General features: G+C 45.4%; 1 long non-coding RNA gene across 1 annotated transcript in view; it reads left to right on the forward strand.

Annotated features, from left to right (window-relative positions):
• The window catches only part of LOC109311107, a 12,396-nt gene extending 5,874 nt beyond the window's left edge, over positions 1-6,522 (forward strand). Inside the window, exons 2-3 of the long non-coding RNA XR_002101420.1 lie at positions 6,289-6,293; positions 6,511-6,522. This is a non-coding gene — a long non-coding RNA (uncharacterized LOC109311107). The remainder of the gene's footprint in view (positions 1-6,288; positions 6,294-6,510) is intronic.
• Positions 6,523-7,104: the final 582 nt, after the last annotated feature.

Genomic DNA, 7,104 nt, shown 5'->3' on the forward strand with positions numbered 1-7,104 from the left:
TGTCATCTAGACACCCAGCCGGATTCAGAGGTATTCTATTTAATTGTGTGCTTGTGTCTGACTGTGGTTATTGTTGCTCTGATGAACTGATTCTTGGCATATGAGGGTGTCAGCCTGTCTATGCTGAACAACCCGGCCAGGTCAGGCATGTCACGTTAATCTGTGTGTGTTTGTGTATGTAAGGAGGTGAAGAAGGTGCTGGGCGAGGGCGATGCCGACAGCGGAGGAAACCGGCCCAACTTCTGGGTCCGGGCGGAAAGCCAAGCACCCAAGTTTCCCCCTTCCAGGTACCCGGAAGTACCTGGGTTGAGACCTACCCAGATGGATAAAAGGAGCCTGGCGGGCCAGGAGAGAAGCCCGGTGGATGCGGAGACAGGAGCGGCGGATCCGGAGGTGAGCAGGGGAAGAGCCGGCGTCGGGGGATACACCCTGGAGCGGGTGCGAGCCACCTGGCGACGCGGCGCAGTGAGAAGGCCCGGCCAACCAGCGGTGGAGAGATGAGTGGCTTAACACCGCAGGAAGCGGCGGCACCCTGCAGGAGCCGGGTACCATAAGTACTGTAATATAGGGGCAATCACAGGTGGGGAAACCACCGTGCCTGTAATTCTCGGGAAGACTAAGGGGCAGAAGGAGGCCCCTGGGAGAGGGCGGAAGATCCCAGCCCGGATCCAGGAAGGGGGTCAGCCCCGCAGCTGATAAGGAATATCGGGGGGGACAGCCGAGTGGCCAAACAAACCCTGGCCCCGGTGAACCCCTGCCAGGAACTTTGTGTTGGACTTTGTATTTTTTTCTCCTTTATGAACATTATTGGGGCTAGCACCCTGATGAGTGGTCCGCCCTGAGAGGCGGCCACTTTCCTGGAGGATCAGGTGAGGGTGTAGGGGAGGAGGAGCCCTCAGGACCCCTGGACCCTGCAGAGACAGAGTGCCATTTCTGGACTGCATGCGCCACAATTATGAACCCCTAAGTTATCATCAAAGTCGTGGCAGGCGAGACTGGCCTGAGCGCAGTGAGGACGACACACTCCCCTCTCACCGGGAGTCCCCAGTGAGATGGTCAGTCGGCGGACAGACCCCTCACAGTGTGTATGACTGATTTGGGGACTGGAGGAACCCAGCCCCACTGAACTGAGTCCTGCAAGATAGCTCCATTGGGGGTGAGGGCTTGCAGGGGGAGAGATACAGCTCCATATAGAAACACAAGAACACAAGCAGCACATTTATAGAATTACCAAGACCCTAGCCCTAATAAATGGGCACACCCCAAAGTAGCGGGCAAATCTGGTATCATGGTGCGATAGGACTAAGCTACAAAGTTAAGCTACAAAATATATGTAATAACTTTGTAAAACTGAGTAAAACCTGTGTGCTTGGATTCAAGACAGAGGATAAGAACAGGTTATTGTTCTGATATTTCTTTTTGTTTGTTTGTTCTGTAGCCCAGGTAACTTGGGTATATACTCCCCTTCTCCAGTTGAAGGGGATTGTTAGCTGGCAGGTGTGCTGTGGGGTGGGGGGAACTGCAGACTGCTCAGTTTCCTTCTGTGCCTATAGAACCAGGCTAGGCCAGTCAGGGAACTTAACTACATATTCATTTATTTACATTAACTTATCAAGGAACATGGATATAAACATATGTACAATATATATATATTTATAAGATATCTAAACAAGTAACATAAACAATACCCTCTAGGTAAATAACAAAGCCTTATTCCAGTGCTCCAGATACAGGTAAGTCACAGGTAAGTATCTGATCTGAAACAGATAAACGTCAAAGATAAACTTAATCCCACTGGGAAACCCCAGTGCTTTTGTGCTTTTTCCAAGCCCTACAAGGAAGCTGGTAACTTTACGGGGGCCTTCCCAGTGGCACCTCCACTTTCAGGAGCCCTTATTTAATCAGGAGGGACTCCCCCTTCCCTGTTGGAATCCTCTTTTCCCTGCAACTCACAGCTCCCGGGCCTGGAAGGTAGCCCTTGTCCTCTGTGCCAAGCTGCTCTCCCACCTGCAGTGGGCTTTGGGGGAGTTGCTGTCCCCTGGAACAGGGCTCCTCTATGCAGGGCTTCTGGGGCCTCTGGCTTGGCCCTGTCTGCTGGCTCAGTAGCCCAATCACTGTCTGGCTCCCTGGCCTCAACCTTTTGCTATAGGTCAGAGGCCTGGGCTGCCTCATGCAGCACCAGGTTCGGTCAGCTCCTGAACCCTCTGTGCAGCACCTCCTGCACTAAGCTCCCAGCCTCATTCCGGGGGTTGAGGACCTGAACCGCCCAAGTGCTCCAAAGGTCCTACTCCATGCACCAGCCTGTGCATTGTGTCTCTGGCTGCATGCCAGAGGTTGCAGATCCAAGCTGTCTCATGCCACTCCCAGGGTCTGGACGCCTTGCACCGTGCTGCATACCTAGAGCTTAGCTGCTGGAGCCGTCCCCACTGATGGAAGTCTTCAGGGGTGCTTCTGGGCTACTGCTTCATCCTGCTGAGCAGCTCTCCTCAGTTCTAAGCCCCACTCTTCTCTCTTCTCTGACCCAGATCTGTTCCCTCATGCTGGGCATGCAGCTCCTCTTATACTCTCCAAGGTTCCACCCCTGAAGTCTTCTGGCCCTGAGTGTTACAGTGTTCAATCAGGTCTGGGGGGGGAACTCCTCTCCCACCCAGGAAAGGGCCGTGACTTAACTGCTTTTGCTGCCTCCTGGTTGGTGGATGGACTCCACCAATCAAAACAGCAAGATTTCAAGCCTGGGACTCAACCTAATATCCAAAAGGCAAGCCTGCTACAGTTCATATATCTCTGTCTTCATCTCAACATTCATTTGCTGATTTCTTATGTTTGCTCTAGTTATAATAAATCTTGTTGCTATGTTTTCTACCTTACTTATTGGCAGGATGAGTGTGATTTCGGAGTATTTGACTATACAGACATACCTTTTCTCTGGAAGTGGGGTTCTTTCTTTACTGAGAATATGTCAGCAAAGTCATGATCGTGGGTGTGATTCTTCCAGCTTGGAAAAAAAAACCCTGTGCTAAGGGCTGGCAAGACCTGAATGAGACAGGTAAAGCTGAAGCACAACAGACTAACATATGAACCCTCAGCACATTTCACTTTGTACTTAGTGATGAAGTGGAGAGAGGTTTGGGGCAGAAGGCACTCCTGAAGTTGTGAGTGCATTTCAAAGGCTTCATTCACAGTTAGGGAGTGTCACACACAAGGGCATGGAGAGAAACCTGTCACTTAAATTTATTTATTAGCTACTATAATCTAGTTCTTAACTATGCTAAATTACTTGCTTCAGAATCAGTATACCTATTTAAAAAGTATTGAATTGTTGGTGATTTCTTTTTATCGTAAACATAGTAAAACAGGATGACAGCGGGTAGTATGATTTTGGGGTGGAGATAACAGTCTACATTACAGAATGTGATGTTTAGACTGCCTTGTATGGCAAGGTGGAAAGTGCTAAGGAAAAGTATGCCTGGCACACTTGTTTATATCAGCTGCACGGCCTAATTTTCAATCTCTGGCACACACTGACTAGATGAGGTATCATTTTTGTCCACACTCGCAAGCTAGTCACAGAGGCAGAACTTAATGACTAAGGACAGAAAGAACACATAAATTGGTATAAGTGATCAGAAACCAGTACAAATCTGTAATACAATAGAAGCTCAGTGCACATAAACCACTTTCAAAATGGCTGAAACTGGTTTAAGATAAACCTGGATGGATGTAGTATCAGACTTAGCTGATTTAGGTGAAATCAGTTTACTGAACTGCTGTCCAGGCCCCCACTAGATTCAAGTTAAATCACAGTCCGTCAGTATCCCATGATGCTTTACACCTTCCCTGCAAAGCACCCCCCCTTAGATGGGTAGCTTAGCCTTGGCCCAAGCTGTCTGCTTCAGCTGCGCAGGGAGGCATGCTGTAGTGCCCCCCAGCTTCTAGCCTGCACCACTGCAGGCATGTGGCTGCCCTGCACCACTGCAGGCATGTGTCCTAGTTTAGACTAAAATGTGAAGATTGAATCAATTCAGCCTCAGGCATTTTGTCTGCCTCTATTTAGCCATTAGTATGTTTCTGCTTACTATCATTGGAGTGGTTGTCTTTTGTACGAGCTGTATGAAAAATCATCTATCAACCCATGCCAGAGACTAAGGCAATACTGTCACTGTAACAACTTAACAGGCCTATACTTGTTCAAGGAAACATATTTGCTTTATGTTCAGTTGCTACTAGTCTGTATTTACATATCTGGGGGCTTTGGCATAAAATTGTTAGAAAAGTATGACAGACAAGTCTGTGCATTATATAATTCCATCAACTTTTGCTTTTAGGTGCAAAATCAGTTTTGCCCTAAACCTTTCTCAATTTTTTTTAACTAATGCTTTCAGTCCCTTTTTTGCTACTAGACTTAAAATACTTCTATTCCAGCTTTAAGTTAGAATGTCCTGTTACAAAGTAAAAATGACTGTGAAGAAAGAAGAACTAAGTTACTGGATGTCAGAGGTCCTTTGATGGTGATAAACTTTAATAGAGGATGAGCAGCCTGTATTTTTTTGTATGAGATGGGTTCCTATTTTGTCTGCTCAGACTGACAGGTCTGAAAATTAATGATTTTTCTTCACTCATGATGGACACCTCTTCTAGACATATTGTAGCATAATGGACAAATATCCTGTCTTAAAGACTTGCTTTATAATTTGAAAAAAAATGTGTTCCCCACAGACAGACATTTCTATCTATATCCTCTGGGAATAATGAGGCCCAAGAGCAGAGTTTAAGGCTAGGAGTTGGTTCAAAATTCTGTTCTGTGCCTTATCTCTTTTTCACAGATAAGACGGGAGAAGTCTGTTTCTTACACAGAGAATTGGGCTATAAAATTACAGCAAAGAAAAATCCACAACTGAAAAATTCCTTTCTCCTTTGAAGAACATTTCCTCCCAGAATGTATCTTTCCTCCTTCTTACAATGTTGGGGGGGGGTACGTATTTACTGAAACTATATTTACCATACAATGAATCATACGTGATTTATTGTTAATCCAGGAAGTCAAACTGTATGTTTGGTTTCAAGCCATTGGTTCTGTTTTTATTGGCCGGTGAAAAAAACTGAGGGATTTGTTTACTGACTGAGAATCATCTCCGTATAATATGTGCTAGGCTTCCAAATGGTTTCATAGTACTATAGAAGTCTGTGACCATAGCATTAATGAATATGCCTTTAAAAATTTTTGATCACACACACATTTCTATTATTTGAGTTACAATTCTGAACTGTATGCCATCTTAAATTTCCTGATTCACCATGAGAAATATGCACATGCTATTCTTTTCACAGATGAATTATCCTATTGAAACCAATTAAAGAGTCATGAACCTGGTAAAATTCTTTTTTTCAAAGACATATTCAGATAAATTAAGACAACTTGTTTATTTGTTTGATATTTGTTAAATTGCTTTTAGCAACAAAAAAAATCAGAAAAACTTGTCAATTAGATTTTTTTTTCCATCTTTTAAATACAACAGCCAAATTTGCCCAAATTTAATTGTTAAATGTTTTCAAACACTGGAAAGGATTTTTAAGGAAAGGAAGCAAGAAAATCTGTTTCAAGAAATACAAAGTTATCTGTTTTGTTTTTTAGGGGGGGTTGTTTTTTGTTTTTTGGTCAAAAAAACAAACTATCAATTATTCATCCAGCTCTTCTTGTATAATTGGACGCCAAGGACATGAAAAAAGTGTCTACAAATGTAAAGTTGTACTTGTTTTATGGTAAATCCTTTCACTACTCAATAGTCCACATAAACTGTGAACTCCATTTTGGACAGGAAAGGACAGTATCAATCCTTTGTAGCCCACTCAGTTGTCTATAATGTTAGAAAATTCTCAAAAATATATCCATTGCTGACAAAAGCTGATAACAATGACACTATTCAATTGTTATTGAACATGATAGCCCATAGTTTCATAGGCATGCACAGATAGGCCTGGCACAGATAATATGGACACAAGCTGTCTCATAGTTTCATAGTGTTTAGGGTCAAAATGGACCTAAACAGATCATCAGGTCTGAGCATCTGCCCCAGGCAAGAACAAGTGCCAGCTAAATATCTGTCCAGCCTCCTCTGGAAGACTCCCAAGGTAGGAAAGAGCTGTCACAGGGCACTAAGGTACCTGCTCCTGTTAGAGCAGAGATTACTCGGCAAGGGAACACAAAGGGCCAGATAAGAGCAGGTTGCCATGACAACTGGCTAATGAGGAAATTGGCCACACCTGCACCTAGTTAGCTGGCTGGAAGAGGCAGGGTCCTAAGCCCATATAAACCCTAGGGCTGGGACCTAGCAGTTCAATTTCCTGCCAGCAGCTGAAGGGAAAGGAGCCTTCAGGGAGGAAGGGTTCAGAGACTACAGCTATTGGATATGGTACTCTTAGGGCTAATGGGGCACCAGGAGCCCATAAAGTATCCTTGCCTCCTGGTACCCAGTATTAGAGAGGGAGTTTTACCCTTGTAAAGGGGCAGAGCATGCTTTGTACTTCGTTATGTTATAGCCCAGGGGCTTATGTTTTGTTTGCTGTTTTATAAGACCGGTGGTTTGGATGAGGCTATTTGGGGAAGGAGGAGGCCTCATTGGGGGGCTCACTGCAGTATGGGGACCCTGGCACCAGAGAGGGTGCAGAGACAGGGCTGCAGAGAGCCCAGTGAGGACAAGGGGCCAAATTGTAATAAGGCCTAGGCAAGACAATGCCAATACCATCTGTGAGGCTTGAGGGTGTGGCTGGAACAACACATATATCCCATAAGGTTATGGTGTCCCCTGAAACACCCATAGTAAAATGGGACCCACAAGGGGTTCAGGAACCCATGGGGTTCTGGGAGTCCAGCAAACCATGTCCAAGAGGACTTAAAGGCAGCCTCCCTATTTTTATACTTCCATCAAAAACGTCATGGGTGAGAACTAAGAGTGCCCATTGGACCAAATTGGCATGGTCAAGGTGCCTCTGGAAGATCACAGCCATCCTTAAGGACCCCATCCCATGCCAAGAGCCTATTCCAGAGCCTGGCAGCTCTGACTGTAAAGCCCAAGAGCAGCACAACGTATAGCACCATGTCTGAGA

The sequence above is a fragment of the Crocodylus porosus genome, unplaced genomic scaffold (assembly GCF_001723895.1).
Source record: "Crocodylus porosus isolate Cpor-Errol unplaced genomic scaffold, CroPor_comp1, whole genome shotgun sequence".
In the NCBI taxonomy this organism is placed as follows: Eukaryota; Metazoa; Chordata; order Crocodylia; family Crocodylidae; genus Crocodylus; species Crocodylus porosus.